Below are 19568 nucleotides of genomic sequence, written 5' to 3' on the forward strand. Positions count from 1 at the left end.
CTTTATTTTTTTGAAATTGGAAAACCTATGGCTTTCTACGATGTTATTCCTTGAACTAAAGAAACAAGTTTGAGAGACCAAAAAACAAAAAACAAAAAAAATTATCATGTGTCAAGTGTGCTTAACATTTCCTTTTGACATGTTCAAAGCATGGTATAATTTTGCTTTAATATTGACCATAAATTATTTGTTTAGTAATGATATTAAATTATTTTTACCTCCCATGCCAACTTGGGTCCATAGCTCAGTGGTAGAGCATTTGACTGCAGATCAAGAGGTCACCGGTTCGAACCCGTTTGGGCCCTATAGAGTCAATTTATTTTTTCCTCCTCAGTAGTGGAAATAAGCGGTGTCGTATTATATATATTCTGGAGGATTCTTATGGCTTACGGGCTACAAAGTAGGCCCGCAGTTTGCCGGAGGTTTCTTCGCTGTGAGCCTTTGTTTTTGCCAGCTTTTTTTAGTTAACATTTATTTGCATACAAAATCATCCTATTTTTAAAATTTTAATTACTTTTAGAATTAAAAAGTAATTAAAATTTTAAATTTTCGTTTTGATTTTTGGTTTCGAACGAAGAAGAAAAGCTTTTAAAGTTCATAATAGTTTTGAAGATTACTAGATTTTTTTAAGGCATCATATTTATAAATAAAAAAAAAAAAGGAGCTTGGTACATGTGAACTAATTATAATTACTTGGTGAAGTTTCCTTTAATACAACATGCAGAATTTTTTTATTGGTAAGATAACAAAAGCATAAACTGCATAGAGTGATTATTATTTAGCCCAATCCCTCAAGGATTGAGTAACTATGCGACGATAGGCTAGGTGATAGAGTTTGCAACGTAGCATGTGTCTTCCGGTTGACATTTCAAAGCTTATGCCTTGCTGAAGCAATTTAATATCCTGATGGATGGGCTCGATCTTCCACTGACCAGTACTTTGCCTCGGAATAGTGGATACCATTTTCGGTTGGAACAATGCAGTTGAGTTAATTGGATCCGAATGTGCTTTAGCTTGAGTAAGATCATTCGAGCTAGGAGTAGCTGGTTGTGTAGTTTTGAATGACCTTGGTAATATGTGGCAATGTATGTTGGAGCAGGAGTAAACCCAACAATTGCTACTGCTTCCCCAAAAGTATGTGTTGTGTTGGAGTGAATGAAGACCAGTATGTTAGAGAAGGGTGAACTGTTGGGGCAAAGTTGAGTTTCCAGTTCAGGTTGTTCGATTTGGCCGGTTTAAATGTAGGGATTTGGCTTGTCCGATCGTAAGAGGACTTGGTACCGTTGCGAACAACATTGTACACTTTGGAGCAGTGCCATACGATTAGCAGTCTGATTGTTGAAACAAACTCAGTTGCGATGCTTCCATAGTTGCCAAAGAATTAGGATCCATTCATTGTACATGTTTGGTGGAAAAGGTCAGATTTTAAGAACTGTTGAACCCACTGAAGGATCTATTCTCGTATATCCGCTTTTCCCAAGTATTCCGACCGGATGGAGTATTGAGAACCAAACCATATAGCTCTGGCGAAAGAGCATGTGGGGAACAGGTGGTCAATGTTTTCATCCATGCGATCACACGATGGACAATTGGAGTTCCTTGTAATATTCCGAGCACACAGTTCTATCCGGAGAGGGAGGTAGTTGCGGCACAGTTTCCAAAGGAAGATCAGAAAAGCCGGATTTTCCATAAGGCTTTCCAATTCATGCGAAGGGTAGTTGCAGGTATTGTAGCCTCGTGTTGGTCGGAGAGATATCGATACGCATCCTTTACAAAAAAATGCCCTGAGAAACAGGAGTTGAGTTTCCCAATGGAACGAATACCGTATCCGTGACCAAATAGGTAATGCGTGGGAACATGCAGAATTAAACATTTGTTAACTGTTCGTTTTATATTTTTTTTCTTAATAATAACTTAAGCACGTGATGATGTTTTCATCTCACTTACGAGGTTAAAAGAAAAAGAAAGAAGAATCTCTTTTATTGATTAACGATATCTAATCTTGGGTAATTATTTGGTATAGTAAGAGTGATTTTTTTTAGTTGCATATAAACACACGAGCTAAATGAGGCAAATGATGGTATTTTATCTTACTTGCGAAATTTTAAAAAAAGTACTTAATTAACGATCTACAAGATAATAACAACTCTTTAATTTTTTTTTTCATAAAAGGATTAAAGTTATTATAATGAAAAGAATTTCACATATGAAATATGAACAAAAGTTTATTCAACTATTGTATTTTAAATAGTCATAATGGTAAATTTAGCTTTTAATGTTCACATTTTTTTGAATTTGACATTTATTCTTTTTTAGTCAAAATTGACCATTAACTTTTCAAAAAGTGTCAATTTATTTTTTTAACAAAAATACGGACTAAAACCATAAATTTTTTTATGATGTTGGCATGGTAAGTCGTGTGGTGGTCACGTGTACTTCATGTTAACATGACACTATTTGTCTTATATGTTACATCGACAAATAGTTTAAAATTATTAAAATATTCAAAAAAATTATAAAATGTCATAAATTTTTAAAAAATAGCATGATGTACATGTGATCTATCATGTTAAAAAAACATTTTAGTGAGTATTTCTATTGAAAAAATAATTCTACTCTTTTAAAAGGTTAATGGTTAAATTCGACTATTTTTAAAAGTTGATGATCAAATTTAGCTCAAAAAGAGTAAGGGTCAATTTGACAAAAATGTAAACGTCAAGGGCTAAATTTATCTTTATACCTTTAAAATATATATGTATGAATCAATTAAAATTAAAATTATCATTTTTCTTCCTCTTAGTGCAAGTAAGTTACATTCCATTTTTAAAGGGTGACTCGAATTGAAATTTTGAAGAAAGTATTATTGAGAGGATTATCCACAAATTCTGAACATAAATTATAAAACACGAAAAATATAAAAAAAATCATTAAATGATTTAAACATCAATTCATGCCCCCATTAAAACCATTCAATATTTAACTCCTATCATCAATATTTTAATGATAACAGAAATATTAAAGACTTTCTCTTCTCCTCTATTGTTTGCTTACATGAAGAAGGAAGAATCAAACACAAATAACTTTTGAATATAGCTTTCTGAGATTTTTCATTATGCTCAATCATGCAGCTCTTAAAGCTTTATTTTAAGGCAAATCTTTAAAGCAATTTCACCAACTATGATTGATTCTCTCGGATCCTTCCCTTCTTTTCACACAACTTCCAAAGTCCCTTTTCCCACTCTTAGGTTAAGTCACTTTTTCATTTTCTCATAAAGCTATGGTGATTACTAAGTATACTCTCAAGTCTCAACTAAGAGTTGGCTCTTTGACAGTATGGATAACTTTTCAACACCATTTAATTTTAATGTCCAAAAAGAAAAAGGTTGATACTATTTATCACATGATCACACATGTATGGATATATATATATATATATATGTTAAAAAAGGGTTAATATGCCATATGCTACTTGAATTTAGTTTTAAAATTCAGTTTTGATATCAAGACAAAACGACATTGTCTGTTTTGATGATTGTTTGACACATGTGCTTTAATAAAAAAAACTTAAGTACTTAATTGGGACAAAAAAAGGCTCAAGTACTAAATTGAATATTGAAATCAAATTTAGATACTTAATTGAGACAAAAATTCAAATACCAAATTGAAAAAACTTAGTTTCCAAAGTAAACATTGAAGCTAAATTCAAATACTAGATTGGAACAATAAAAATACTCAAGTATCAATGAAGCCAATCTCAATTACTTAACTGGAACAAAAATTCAAGTGTCAAATTAAAAAAAAAATTCGGATATTATTAAAACTAAACTCAAATACCAAATTGAAGATTAAAACTGAATTATCCTATATGTTTAGCCTTTGGATTTTATCATCTTGTGTCAACAACACTTTAACAACTTTTACCTACACCCATATGAAACCAAATTATCCAAATCTAATTTGAGAATTGATCTCCCTATATCTCTGCAAAGACTCTTACCTTTGATCCATGCATATTTTAAAACATAGAATCTCCAGGTAGGTCATTTTCTAGCCAAAATGTCAGCAAAATTATATCTAGGTTTAAATAATATGGCAAATGAAAACCACTAAATTTTTGGGTTTTTTATTTATGCGTAAGTGGCTAGCAACTTGCAGCTAAAAAATTGGTTTCGAGAGATGTGAATAATATAAAGATATAGCCATAGGGTTCAAACTTTTAAGGCACCAAAGCATATGGCTACAAGTTTCTATACACAAAGTCTATATATATGTTTGACTCGGCTAGTTATATGACTTTGTGATACAAATAGATATACTTTATTTACAAATGTGAAAACAATAAGTAAAAGGAAAAAAGGATTTGATCGTCAAAGTGGACAACCTAGTAAAGCAAAAAACTAAAGTTCAAATTGTCATATCAGTAAGTAAAGAATGGAGAACAAAGAGACCCCACAAGCAAGGGATCGAGGGAACAGATCGATGTAAGTGTATCAGCAGGAGATCGTGCGGGGGCAGGCATGTGCCAGTGGTGTGGACTGGTGGGGGATGACTGTGATGTGATGTGCTTCAAATATGGCTTTGGGTTGTAGCTTTTTGAGTCTTTTGACTTCATCACCACCATCTCCGCCGCATGCAGCAAGCTAAGCAAATCCACCATATGAGAGAATTTATTAATGCAATTCTTCTTCACTTCTTGTTTGGAGAAAACTCTTGGGTAAAAAAAATCTTTTTCTCCATTTTAATTTTGATATTAAATAAATTATTCTCTTTTTAAAAATTAGAGTAATTTAATTTATGTCAATTTTGAAAATGAGTAACTAATGATAATTAATCACAACATTAAAGTTTTTCGTCAATTCTACATAATTTTGATTGATATAATAGTACATTTAACTTCAAAATTTACACATTTTGTCAACTTGGTCCCAATTTAACAAATTTTACCCGTAACATGTAAACGTTGAGGCTAAATTTGTTAAATTTTTTAAAATGAAGACCAAATTGTCAAAAGATGTAAACATTGAGGACTAAATTTATTTTTATGCTGATTAAAATTACAATTGACTTAAGATATTAATGATGTGATTAATTGTCCTTAGTTGCTCATTTTTAAAATTGACAGAGATTAAACTAATCAAATTTTTTTGAAAGGGATTAATTTGCTCAATATTGAAACTGATAGGAACTGGAGAAATATTTCCCCTATGCTACTGATGATAAGTAGTTATCATCATTTTAGTAAGTAAATATGCGCCACGTATGATCCACTCTTATAAGATACTTATATCTCTTATAAGATACGTATATTTAGTGAATCTGTCGCTTTTCAAGGCATTCAAATTTTTTACTTTTAACTCAATATAAAAATAATACAAATTTTAGTAAAACCTAAATGGATGCTTTAGGTAGGTGGTAACTTTTTTAAAATTTATTTAGAATTATGAGAAGAGTTAGACACTGACCTCTCCTTCAAGAACAGTTATTAATATCACTTTAATGGAAGCTGTCCAAACGACATGATTTAGAATGGAAGCATATGATATCCCCCACTCTGTTATGTTTTTAACAAAAAAAAAAAAAAAATTGATGTGAAAACCCTTGAAGCAAATCGTTTACTCTTTTGAATCCAAATTCATGATCTTCACCTGAACTCCACGTTTGATTTATTAATCATAAATGTTTATTTCATAATTAATGCCATGAGTCCGAATAATAAAGATTATTTATTTGTAACTTGTGTGGCCGTAATTCACTTATGTTAAATTTGTGAGTTGCAAAAAAGAAATGCCACAATGCTTATTTAGTATATTTGTTGGCAGGTGAGGCTGTTAATATTTAGATGATTGAGCTAGCTACATTTAATGTATTTTGTTTTAAGTAGAAGTTGAAAGATACATGTTGATCATGTTCAAAGGGTGTAGAACAGTGTTATAAATCATATGATAAAATGTATAAATGTTAATTTTATGAGTTTATGAGTGTTTGATGAACTGCCATTATCTATTTAATCAGTATTGTTAGCGGATTGTAATAGCTCTTCAGATATTTAAGTGTTATTTGATTGAATCGCAATTTACTATTATTTTCTACCAAAAAATTTTCACTTTCACCCCTCAAAAAAATTTTATATGTCAAGGGCTCATTGGGTATAAACTCGTACAAATTAAACATTAATTTAGTTGATCCCAAAATGGTTCTACAAATAATTATAAAGATAAAAATAGAAAATTCTGTCATGTATGTCTCCATCGCTTGAAAAAGGAGAAAATGATACGACAATAAATGAGAAATAAAACGTTTAATCTCTGCAACAACATATATTTTTTATTCATATTTGATGGACCCAATTGGAAAATTAAACCCATCGATTATCGGCCGGTTATTAAATTTTATAATTATATCAATTTAATATTTAATATTTTATTATTGTAAATATATTTATAGTTTTAATTAACTTAACTAATTAATGTTGAGTTGGTTTGATTAGATTAATTTATACTTTAAAACTCGACTAGGTAAATTTATTTTATATTATGGTTAATTAAGTTAATTTAATAGGAAAAGCAATTAAACCATCTAAAAGACCATTTGCTCACATTTATTAAAATCGATATATGAAATATAAATTTAAAGATCAATTGATAAGATAAATAAAGTGATGTAAATTTAAAAAAGAAAAACCAGCTCACTGATGTTTTTATTTCAATAAACCATTTGAATGTGGACATTGTGTACGATAATGGATACATGTGTCTGTGCAAAATTGCACATATAAAGAGTAAAGATGACAATATATAAAAATAAATAAATAATAAAAAAGAAGAGAAAGGAAATAAAAAGGGTTACAGTCATTTTCTCAAGTGGACTTGTTGCTCAATTTGTTGCAAACAACATTAGCTGTTTGATTGTTACTCTTACCTGCCTTCAAGACAAAGCTTTATTCAATCTCTTTATCTTGTCTGTCCTCAATATTGCATGCCATATCCCTTGCGTCTCGCCTTTTATCTAATTTCATCATGTGTCATAATTTAATTTATTGTTATAGTAATAAAAATTAGGTATAATTATAAATTACATTCCATTTTAAGAATAAAATTTGGGTTTAAACTTTGAAGACAGTAATATTATGAAGGACAATTACAAGCTCATAATATTTTTAAACTATAAAACAAATATAAATATGTAAAAATACCATAAAGGCTCATGTATTAGAGTCAATTATAATTTACCTATTTTACTAAAAAATAGATAAATTAGCTCATATACGTTATTGTTAAATATGACTCCTATTTTCAGTCAAATTTGAAAAATAGTCTTTCAGTTAAACTCTGTTTACTTGTTTCAATCAAACACTGATTAGTTTAGATTATTTTATTATTATTTGATCTATGAATTTAGCCTATAAATAGGCTCTTTTACAACCTTAGAAAATACACCCATTAGAGATTAGAACTTATAACATATTTAGATAATTTTGTATTTACGTTTTGAGGGTTCTTTGTTTTCGAGTTTTCGGGGTTTAGTCTTAATCTTTATCTTTTGTACTCTTCATTATTTTGCCATTATAGTAAAATTATCTTTGCCCGTGGTTTTTTATCCTCTTTGGAGGGGTTTTTTCACGTTAAATTTGTGTGTTCAATTTCTCAATTTATTCCGCTATTTTACTTGTTCGCTGTTTAATTGGGTCGAAATCCTAACAGTTATATTAAAGAGTAAATTAATTCTTTCTGTTAAAAATTTCATCAATTTCTATTGTTAAAAACAAAATAACCAAAAAGTTACACATCGTGTGCTCCGTGTACCTCATTTTGACATATAATGACCAATTTTCAAAAGTAAAAATTGATGGAATTTTTAACAAATGGAGCAATTTACTTATTAATATAATATATAGAGACTAATTTTCATATTTTTGAGTAAAGAATATGTAATCCGACTCTTAATATAAAGACTTTCATATTACTTTTACGGTATAAATACTTTAATTATAAAAAGAATAACTATATTTACGTATTGATATATGCAATCTGTATGCTTTAACTTTAGAATAATTTAAGCCAATGTAGGGTTACTTGTCTTAGTTTTATACGTATGCTATAGAATTATAATAAATTAGCTAACTTTTAAGGTGATTAATTAAATTAATGAATATAATAATATTAACTATAATTATTATTATAGTAATAAAATAAAGGTCCATCAATGCTTGAGATGATTAATTACTGGTTAATATGATACGTGTCTTTCGTCACTACACGAGTTTTTGGTTCCTTTTCTTTAGAAATAATGGATTTCTTTTTCTTTTTCCATTAAAACTTACTTAAGATTGCAATCAAATAATTTCAATTAGGTTAAACTATATATGAGATTAGATTTGATATTAAATATATATTTACTTATAAGACGGGTCGCAATAAATATTGATCGTTGAGAAACTCTTTAGAATTGAATATTTTTAACTTAAAATTGTATTAATGGGATTATTGAAATAGATATTAATTGGCTTAATATCTCTTTTGGCCCCTATACTATAGCTAAATTATCACTGTGAAATTTATACTATTTTTATTAGTTTGGCCTCTGGATTTTCATTATGTATACTCTTTACCTCATCTATATTTTCCATTAAAAAATCTTCCCGTCCAATCAAATGTTGCCATGTGTAATAAAATTTACTTTTTATAAAATATAAAAAATCCTACAAAATTTCAAAAAATACCATAAAGTTTTCCAAAATGCATAAAGTTCTAAAATTTTCTTTAAAAGAATTTTTTTAAATTTTATGAATATTTAAAACTTTTTAAGTTTCACGTCCTTATAATTTTTATAAATATTTTTCAATCTTTTTATATTTTTGAAAATTTTTAGTTTTTGCTCGTGATAACATTTGATTGTATGTGAAGAATTTTTAATAGAAAATATAAATGATATAATGAAAGTACAAGGTTCAAAGTGATAAAAAAAATAGCATAGATATCAAAGTGATAATTTAACTAAAGTAGTGAGGCCAAAAGAGGCAATAAGGCATAATAATTTTATTGAAATATTAGCAAGATTTGGCAAGAGAACCCTCATCAATGTTTTTAACTTAACCGGTGATCAAAATGGGTGGGCCACCGGTTTACCAGTCCTGTTAAAAATTATTGAAATTAAAAAAATTAAAATTTTCAAAAATCTTGATTCAACTAATTTATGATTTATAGCCACTTCAACTAATTTCTAATCTAATTATTTTAAAATCATTTTTAAATTTATTTCTCTACCGATTTTCAATCTAACTAATCCAACCAATAATCTATTCTGATTCCAACAATACTACCCCTCATGACTTAGAAAGCAATCACATCACCTCCCTTTTTCGAACTCACAGTACTTAAATTCTCCCTTTTCCATATTAACTGTGTTAGTGCACATGCTAGTTGAATGGCCTCAAATGTAAAGCTATTGCAAATTATATATTCTAGGCTTAATAATAATGGTGAAAAAAAATGAAATTTATGTCCTTGTATTGCATGTTATGTGACTACTGTCATGCACGTGAATCTACTAAAGCTATTTGCTGACTAGCTAAGGTTAATAATGGACTTTTCCCTCTCTCTTACTTTTTCGATTAAATCAAGTCGAATTAAATAAAAAATTTTTGAGTTAGTTAAATTGATGGGTCTTATTCTATCATTTTAACTCGATGAAATTTTTGAATCGAGTTGAATAAATTCTTTTTTTTCTTTTGTGATCACTAAACTATGAAAGTTATAAAATTGTCACCTAACTATTAATAAATTTATTTTATGAAAAGTTATAAAATAGTTATCTAATTATTCAATTTTATCTTTTTTATTCACCAGCTAGCTAATGTAAAAAAAGAAAACACCAAAAATTCAAGGTAGTTAAGTGACCAAAAAAGATAAAATTGAATAGTTGAGTGACCATTTTATGACTTTTTATAGTTGGATGACCAAAAAATAAATTTACTAATAATTAGGTGACTATTTTGTAATTTTTTATAGTTTGGTGACACAAAAAACCTAGTTGAGTGACTACTAATGTAGTTTACCCTAAAAAAGAATTAAGGCCAAAATAAAAAATAGTTAAACATTAGGGACTAAATTTGACAATTATATCTAATTGTAGGATGCTATTTTGGAAATTTCACCCCAGAAATAAAGAGATTATAAGCTAAGCGGCGATGATCAAGACCCAAATCCTCGTGACCATAAGATAAGGAGCGTTGTATAACCGTAGGCAATTAAGCAAAGCAAAGTGCCGAGCCCAAAGCTTCTTCCTCTATAAAAATAAATGATATCAAAGAAATAATGAAAATCCCATCTCTGCCATAGAGCTTCACAGAAAAATCCAGTTTTGAACCCAGTTTTCCAAGCCTATTCCTAGTGCAGGTGGAGAGCTCCAAAGGGATCGCATTGATCTAATGTTGATGATGGGCTTCCTTGAAAACCTTAACGAATTAATTATTGATTTTTGTTGATTCAGTTCAGTACCCATTGGATCATGCGATCCCTTCGGAATTTTCCATCGCTAGCTCTAAATTTTTATCAACCCTTTTCCCTCCTGGTAAGCTAGCTCATCCTCGTGTTTCCTTTTTTTTTTTGTGTGTGTGTGTGTGTTTGTGAAAAATAAAAATAAAAATAAAAATGCATTTTTAGTTTTTTTTTTTCTCTGTAATTTTAGTTTCTACGTGCTAGTGCTAGTGCTCTCAGCTATGGAGAAACTGGTTTTGATTGACAGCATGAAAGTTGATTTGAAAGGGTATTTTTCTTTTCTGGGTCGTAGTTCAAATATATATGGAAGATGCTCTAGAAAATTAAATACCAGTTCTTTTCTCTTATAGCCTTTATTTGCTATTGGAAACTAGCATCATCTTCATAGAATGAATAACTTAATAGAGTCCTATAGCTTAATTGTTTGTATCATGCACTGTAATGTTATTCCTGCTCCAATTTGTCATCATTTAAATACTATGGAAATGGCAAAACTGTGAAAGTTTACTGAATAATATAAAATTAGTCTACCCTCTATCATACACTGTGTTGTTAATATAAGGAGATTATGATGATTTGCGACCCTTCATTTGAAGGGTGAAGAGTTATAAAAAATTTAGAATAATCTAAATAAAGTTTGTCTCAGAAGATTTAAGAAATGAGATGAGAAAGGGGACCCAAAATATTTCAGGAGAGAGAGTCTCATGTTCTTTGTGTTAATGTTAGTGGGTTTTTAAAGAGTAATCTTTTATCGTTCTAAATATGTCATAAATTGTCTACGTATTAATTTTGTATTATTTATTGTCGTAAGTATAAATTATCATATCAAAATAAATATATGTAACGTGTGAATGACAAATATTTTATTTATATTAAAAGTGTGATTTCAATAATACAAACTTACAAATTTATTAAAATGTAAGTCTATAAAATTATCAGAACACAAGAAAAATTTACTAGTTAAATATAACATGTATATATAACTACATTATAAAATATATAGGATGTGCTACATGAATGTCCTCTCGTGTGGCTAAGTTGAATGGGGGCATAATTGAGCACCGTTGAGTTTAACTTGATATTGAAGCTTAGTTCAAGAACTATTAAGTTTTATTTTTAAAGTTTGAACTTAATTCAAGATAAAATTAAGCGTTTTAATTTCGGTTAAACTTTTGAGTAAATTAATTTATAAGGAAAAATGAATTTGATTCATTCGTTCAATTTTAAATTTGAATTTGTACCGAAATATTTATATATTAATTAAAAATGAATAAACTCGATTAAGCTTACAAATACTTAAAATATGCATTAAAATACACAAATTTCACTCGTCGTCAAATAACTGGACCAAATTCGATAATTTTTTCACTTAGAATTCTCGTTTACAAAACCCTATTTACCTTGTGTGGCTTCGTCGTACTGAATTACTGATTTACTTATTGTGGAGTACCAAATGTCCTCCATAATAACAAAATCTTACACCCTGCAACCTAAATTTGGGTTATTTTATTTATTACCCTCAATTTTTTTAAATAGGTAAATTTTAAAAATAGTCATTCAATAATGTCTTTAGTCTTATTTTAATCTCTCAACTATTATTTTTTCGATTTAATCACTTAACTTTTCAAAATTAAATATTTAAGTCACTTTTTCGTTAATTGTCATGACAGAAAGCTAATGTGTACTTTTTATTAACCTAAAAATAAATTTAACTCTTCAATATTTACACATTTTCCTAATTTAATTTTAAATTTAAAAATCTAAGTAATTTGAGTTTTTCATTTCCTCAAAACTCTCTGGTTAATCATTAATAATCTAAAAATGGTTCTGTTTTTTTATTTTTTTAAAAACGTAAAGAAACGGGTGTTAAAAAAGAGCTGCACAGCATTCCCACTGAATATAAGAAAATCGCTCTTAATTCTCAGACCAAACTAATTAAAAAGTGGTACGCATAGAGACCGGTCGTTTTACATTGCAGGTTCGCGCGGTTGGGTGTGGCATCCAATGATTGGGGCAATTTTTTGGTGAGATTAATAATTGCCTTTTGAGCTCCAAATTTTCTCAATATTTTAAGGGTCATATCCTGTCGATTCTTGTTCCATCCCTTATTGCAAAATTTTGAAAAAAAAAAAACAGTGGTAATTTGTAGGTTTTGGGACTAATAAACAAATCAACCAAATGGTTTCAATAATCCATCCCTCTGATGTTTTATTTCTTTGCATTATTTGTCTTGAAATTGATTTGAAATGGGTAGGTTTGATGTTTTCAATGGAAAACATGGTTATTTGTATATATAATTTTAATTTTTTACAATTATATATATGTAGTATTTTAATTTAATTTGATTTAATTTTTCTAACAATTAACATTATTTCCGTATGAATATTATTTTATGTTTATATTTAAGTACATAAATAATTATACTTATTTAATATAAAATAAATTAATATATACATTTCTTTTAATACGTCGATCGAATCAAAATTAACTTTTAATGTATATATCTATACAAAATCAAAATATATATGTCAAATTTAGTTTTGGTATTTATCCATTAAATTTATGAAGATTTTTTCTACATAAGTAAGCTTACGATCAAGGAAAAAGGAAGCAATTTACAAAAACAGGGATCAAACCCTGGATCAAGTGCTCAGCCAAAAATTGTTTTAGAGAAACTGAGATTCAATTATATATTTTAATAATAGCTAAAATATAATTTCAACCATGTATTAATTTAAAATTTTACAAATATTAAAAGGGATTAAAGCAATAATTTTTCATTTTGAAGGATTAGGCCCTGCTTCCCCTACCTAAACCTCATACCAATCAACTATAAATTCACAAGAAGTTCATCATTTAGGGCCTATACTATATAAGAAGCAGGAGAAATTAAAATTTTAGCTTTTCTTCTTCCAAAATAATTTTAGTATTTAATTACTTTTTACTCCTCTAATAATATAGTACTTTTCTTTTCTTTTCTTTGTGTTCAATTACAAATGTGTTAAAATTATTAATTAAAATAATTAATATTTAAAATATAATTTATAAATTCTAATTAAATTTTATAAATAATTAATATTTATTGCTTAAAAATATTTAAAATTTATATTTCATATATTAAAATATTAACAACAAGTTATAAAAAGTTTTTTTATATTTTCACTAAAATATATTAAATTTTAACTAATTTAAATATTATTTAAATGCATATTTATTACTTGATAATAACATGTCTAAAATGGACATTTTATTTTTAAAAGATCTTTTTGACAAAGAACGCTAAACGCTCAAATTTCAAACAAAACTTTCCAAAAGCAATTTTTCATAGAATTTTTAAAAACATTGCCAAACTAGCCCTTAACTAATGGCATGACATTATATTATCATATTTAATTTATTAAATTATCTTTATTAAATTAAAGTTTGCATTCACGTACTTTAACATTTTGCAATATTATTTGCATTAAATATTTAATAATATTTAAGATGATAAATTTTAAATTTCATAATTTTAATTGTCTACAAAAGTGTTTCAAATTTATCATGTAATATATATGTATGTTTTTAGATGAAAATTACAGTTTAACATTTCAAATGAAAAATTACACAACATACTAAGTATTGAAATCAATTTCGAAAAATAATTACTTTTCATCGTATAATTATAAATTTAAAACTAAAAATATCATTATAATTAAATGCAAACCAAAATCGGGGTGTTCATGATTTGATTTTAACCTAAATAATCAACCGAAACTGAATTCGGTTCCATTAATGGGCTAATAAAAAGTTTAAAATGAAATATTAAATTGTTAAAATAATAAATTTCAATTATTCCGTTCTATTATTAATCGAGCTAGTAGAAGAAAACATCAAACACCTCTAAACATAAGGGCCAATGCGAGGCGAAGGGAGGATGTTACTATGCCTTCTCTGAAATTAAATATGAAAGGAAAAAAGGCCCAAACTCCAAAACAATGGTATGGGCTCTATTTTCAATTTTTTTTATTCTTTAAATTGTTATTATATATTTAATAAAATATATCTTTTCTTCCGTCGGATGCACAACTTGAATGTATATATTAATTTATTAAAATTGGTTCAAAGTTTATAATATTTCATAAATAATATAATTGAAAAGGTAAAAATAATATAAATATTTAATTTTTATAATGTTAATAATTTAAATTATAATCAAGATAAAAAATTAATATTTTAAACTCTCAATTATGGTTTTAGCTTTACTCTTAAAAGAATGGTTAGAATATAATTTAAAGATTAAAAGATAAAAAAAACTATGTAAATTATGTTATTAACCAAAAAATTACATGAACAAAAATTGTATAAAAATTACGCTCGTTCAAGAAGAAAATGAAAAATATATATAGAATTGTTAACTACATTAATAAATTAACTTGTAATATTTCAATAATATATTTCTCAAGGAAATAAACATTATATATATATATATATATACATGGAATTTAATTTTCAATAACTAAAAAAAATGAGTGCATGAATGAATATGTAAAATTTAAATTTTACGAACTTAAATTACATATTTATATTTTTCAAGATTGAATATCAAAATCATATATAAAGACTTAATATTAAGAAAATAAAATAAAATTGGATTAAGTATGTACATATTTATATTTTATTTGTAATCTATGACTAAATCAAGTATAGTAAAAATTATTGGCATATATGCTCCTTGTTATATGAATGAGTATTAAATGTTGATGTATTTTTATAAAAAAATTAAAATAATATTCATTTTAACCTTTGATCAATAAAGACATGTGGCAAATAATTAGCGTGCCAAATGATAGTTTCTTAACTATGCCACATTGGAGTATTTTTCTTGATTATAAATAGTATATATTTGATATAAGTAAAATTTAGTTGTAATTTATTTATTTGACCCATTTGATCAATTTAATAATTGACAATGGATTGATTTTAAACAATTTAATTTATATTTTAAATTTTTATTTTAAATGTTTTTGTAATACATAATGAATAGATAATATATAATTTAAATTAAATCTAAACCTAACCTGTTAATCCAACCCAAATTTATATTAAACTCAATTTAATAAATAGAAAGGATGAAGAGAAAATTTTATAGTAAAGAAAAAGCTAGTTAATCGATGTAATATATCGAAATAATATAATTATATTTAGTATTTATATTTGTTAATTTACTTAAAAAATTTAATATAAATTTAGTATTTATAAAATTTAACAGTAAAAATTTATTACTTAATTTATTAACACTTAAATTTTTAGTTTATAAAAAACCAAATTAAAACTATTTAGAGCTAAAAATAAATTTATTTAAGAAATTTTGAGATGGCAGTTCCTACAATTTATTCCACACATTATTTTGGAAAAGAAAACGTAACAGACAATGATTTAGAGAAGTAACACCTAAAATAATTTGAGAAATAAAGATAATTTGAAAAATCAAAGTCTTTATAATAAACAACTCATGGATTTTGGGGTTAAGCTCCAACCGTCCGATAATTCCCAAATTATTAAGACTTTCGAAAAAAATGAAAATTTTGCAAATATATATATATTTTTCATTTTAATTTTTTCTAAGAATTGTACTTCACATTTTAAAAAATAAAATGATTATGGTTACATTTTTAGAGCGTCACACGTCATTAATTTAAATTAATTTAAAATTTAATAATGATAAAAATAAATAAAATAAACCATAAAATTATTACATATTTTAACATATAGAAATAATGAAATACTGATTCGAAATAAGGAATTCGAACAATTAACTTGCAAATCAATTAAATTATTTTTTATAGTTTTTAATAATTTATTCTATTTAATTAAAAATAATTAACTTAAAATCTATAATTTAACCGAGCTGGTTTAAATTTTGAGAAACTTAATTTTTTTATTTTATTTTTATAAATTACAGTGTTTCCAAAAGTTTGGGTGAAAGGGTCCCAAAGTACGTTTGATCACTCTTTTCCTTTTTTTTTGTTTTTTTTTGGTCAAAAAGTTGTCTTAAACTTCGGTGCAAAAGCCCATTAATTTACTCCATAATCGTGGGAACTGCAATGGTCAAAACAATAACCGTCTTAAAGAGAGTGATGTACAATTTGCCGTAATTGACGCTCTGTCAAACAAATTTCCACATCTTGGAAATGTATTTAGCAGCCCGTCCTAACAGAAATTCTGATAACGAAATATTTAGTACTTAAACTTTGGTTTGTTTTTTTTTTTTTTTTGTCTTTGAACTTTCTTTTATTCATATTAGTCCTGAATTTGAAAAAAAAAATAATTTTTGAATTTGGATTCCGTTAAAGTATGATAATGTGACCCTCTAAAATAATTTTTTATATTTTTGTGTTATTTTAGATTTGATATATTTTAAAAGTTTAAAGTTTTGCCAAGTTCAATAAAAGATTTGTTAATTGATAATCGTAATGATTCTAAATCAGTTTAATATAAATTATATGATGTATTTTTTATATAAAAAATATTATTTTGATAGAATATAAAATGATATGTTCAAGCTATATATTATTTTAAATAGTTTATATGTACTGATTGATGCTATATATTATAGAATGTTAATTAATAAAAGTTGTTTATTTTCAGAATGATGAGGATATCATCCAAAATTCTTTAGATTATTTTTCTTTTTTAATTTATAATTATTTTTAATAATTGAGTTCAGGGTAAAATTGTTTTTACCTTGTCTGACTTTCATTTCATTATGATTTTTATATTACTTTTTATAAATAATCTCACTTAAACTATTTTAAATATATTTTTATTTTTCATATTAAATAAAAAAGACGACCTATTAATAAATAGAATTTCATTAAATGGTTGAGAAACTTTGGACTGACTTTGGCTTTTGAAATAAAAAGTGGCATTCAATTCCCGCGCTACTGATTGCGGCAGTAATTGACTCCATTGAACCGCCATTGTTCTCCCCGCTCGCTTTCGTCTCCCACTCTCCAATTGCTTCAATTATTCACCTTTCTTTCCTGCTTTTCCCAAAGTTTTTTAAATTGAATCCGAGAGTAGAATAGATTAGATTTCTAATTTTTAATTTTATTAATTTAATCAATTATTTAATAAATTAAAATTTTGTTTAATTGTCTTGCGAATTAACTAGTTCAAAAGAAAAATTATTTTTCAATGGCTTAAATTTACTGTAAAATGATAACTTTCTATTAAAACAATTATATATTTAAGATTTAGAGTTATAATTTTTTATCAAAAGATAAGAAAAAATAATCAATTTTTGGGTTTAGAAGTAAAAGAAAATCTAAATAAAAGTTATAATGACACAAGAGAAAATTTAATTAATCAATAAATGAACATGCTGGGCAAAAAGTAATCAACGTTAATGCTTCTCCATTAATGAACAAAATGAGAAAAATGCAGTATTCAAGCATTGGGTCGAGTTTGGATTGGGCCTTAATAGTATTTTAGATTTGTTTTTAGGTTCGATTTGAAAAATAGACCTAAAATTTTATCTAAATTTGATTCGGATAAAAATACTAAAATCTAAGTTCGATTATATTATTTTTATAATATTATATTTATATAAAAATAGATTTAAAAATATAATATATTAAACACATTAAAATAAATATTTCTCAACAAATTGAAAATAAATTTAAAAATAATTATACTTAAATAACACTAAAATTGGTGTAACTTAACAAGTAAATGTCTACAAAATAATAGTAAAATTAACAATAAAACAAATAATTATACAATATCCAAACAACAACAAAATAGTAACAATATAATAGCAAAAAAATAATAAAACAACAATAAAACACAGTAGCAAAACAATGAAAACAACAGCAAAGCACAGGAACCTTTTTTTTTTTTGCAAATTTAGGCTGAGCCGATCTCAAAAAAAGCTTATCGAGGCCCGACCCGTTTAAGAAACATGCCTCATTTTTTATTCAAACCCATGTTTCGAGCCTATATTTTTAACAAAATCTTCTTAATTTTGGAACAAGTCTTCGAATTGAAGCAAGTAATATAGTCCTGATCAGGTATATTCATAGATCAATAATTTATCAATGTCACTCTGTCATTTTAAATGTTTTGGAATTTCAGCTAAATAGATTAGACAGCTAATTATTATTATTATTTTGCAAGATGTTAAAATTCATTTAAATTGAAAATAGACATTTTAAAGAAGATCAAACTCAATTTAAGTTGCACTTTGCTTCTTTCTTTGTTTGTTTTTTTAGTTAAAATTCTTAAACTGAGAATATTTCAGCCCTCAAATGAAAGGGATTTTCTTATTTTTCTAAAGGATATTAAAGAAGTTACTATACCATTATAAATTTCTTATTTTACCCTCTAAAATGTTAGAAATTTAATTTATTTTAAAAATCATAAAGATATAAAGCAATACAATGATGAAATTGTATTTTAACTCTCGTTAAAATATAAAATTTAATTTCGACCTCCTAAAAAAATTGTTCTTCTCCGCGTTAACAAAATAGAGTAAATAATTTTTTATAGGACACACAAGACTATTAGTGAAAATTAGTATTAATGAATAAAAATGGTTTAATAAATTTAACTTGATTATCCATTAAATGTATTGAAATTTTGTATTTTTTGTGCACCATCTCAGCATGGCAATGGGGCAGAGCAGGTATTGCTAAATACACTTCCGTTCCACATTTGGTACATTTTGCTTCACTACTTAGCCTGCTTCACTATGGATGTATAATATTGAAATTTACTATTACCTTCATGGATGTTAGATGCATTTATTTCTGCTCCAACCCTGCTCCGCTTCAATTTAATTGTTACTACTAATATTTAATATTTTCAATCTTTTTAAAGTCAAATAAATATTTAAACATAAAATATATAATTTTTTCATATTACATTATTATATTTTTACCCTTTTAATAGTTTATATATACAAGTATAAAATGATAATTTTATATAGTAGAGCGGATCAGAGCAGAGCAAGCAACTAATTATCATAATTGCTCCATACCTATTATCCAAAAGAAAAAGTCACCTCGTCTTGCCTCGAATACACTTTTT

General features: G+C 26.4%; 1 non-coding gene across 1 annotated transcript; it reads left to right on the top strand.

Annotated features, from left to right (window-relative positions):
* The first annotated feature begins 233 nt into the window (after positions 1-233).
* TRNAC-GCA (transfer RNA cysteine (anticodon GCA)) lies at positions 234-305 on the top strand. Its single transcript has one exon. It is a non-coding gene; the product is annotated as a tRNA-Cys (tRNA).
* Positions 306-19568: the final 19263 nt, after the last annotated feature.

The sequence above is a fragment of the Gossypium arboreum genome, chromosome 12 (assembly GCF_025698485.1).
Source record: "Gossypium arboreum isolate Shixiya-1 chromosome 12, ASM2569848v2, whole genome shotgun sequence".
Lineage (NCBI taxonomy): Eukaryota > Viridiplantae > Streptophyta > Magnoliopsida > Malvales > Malvaceae > Gossypium > Gossypium arboreum.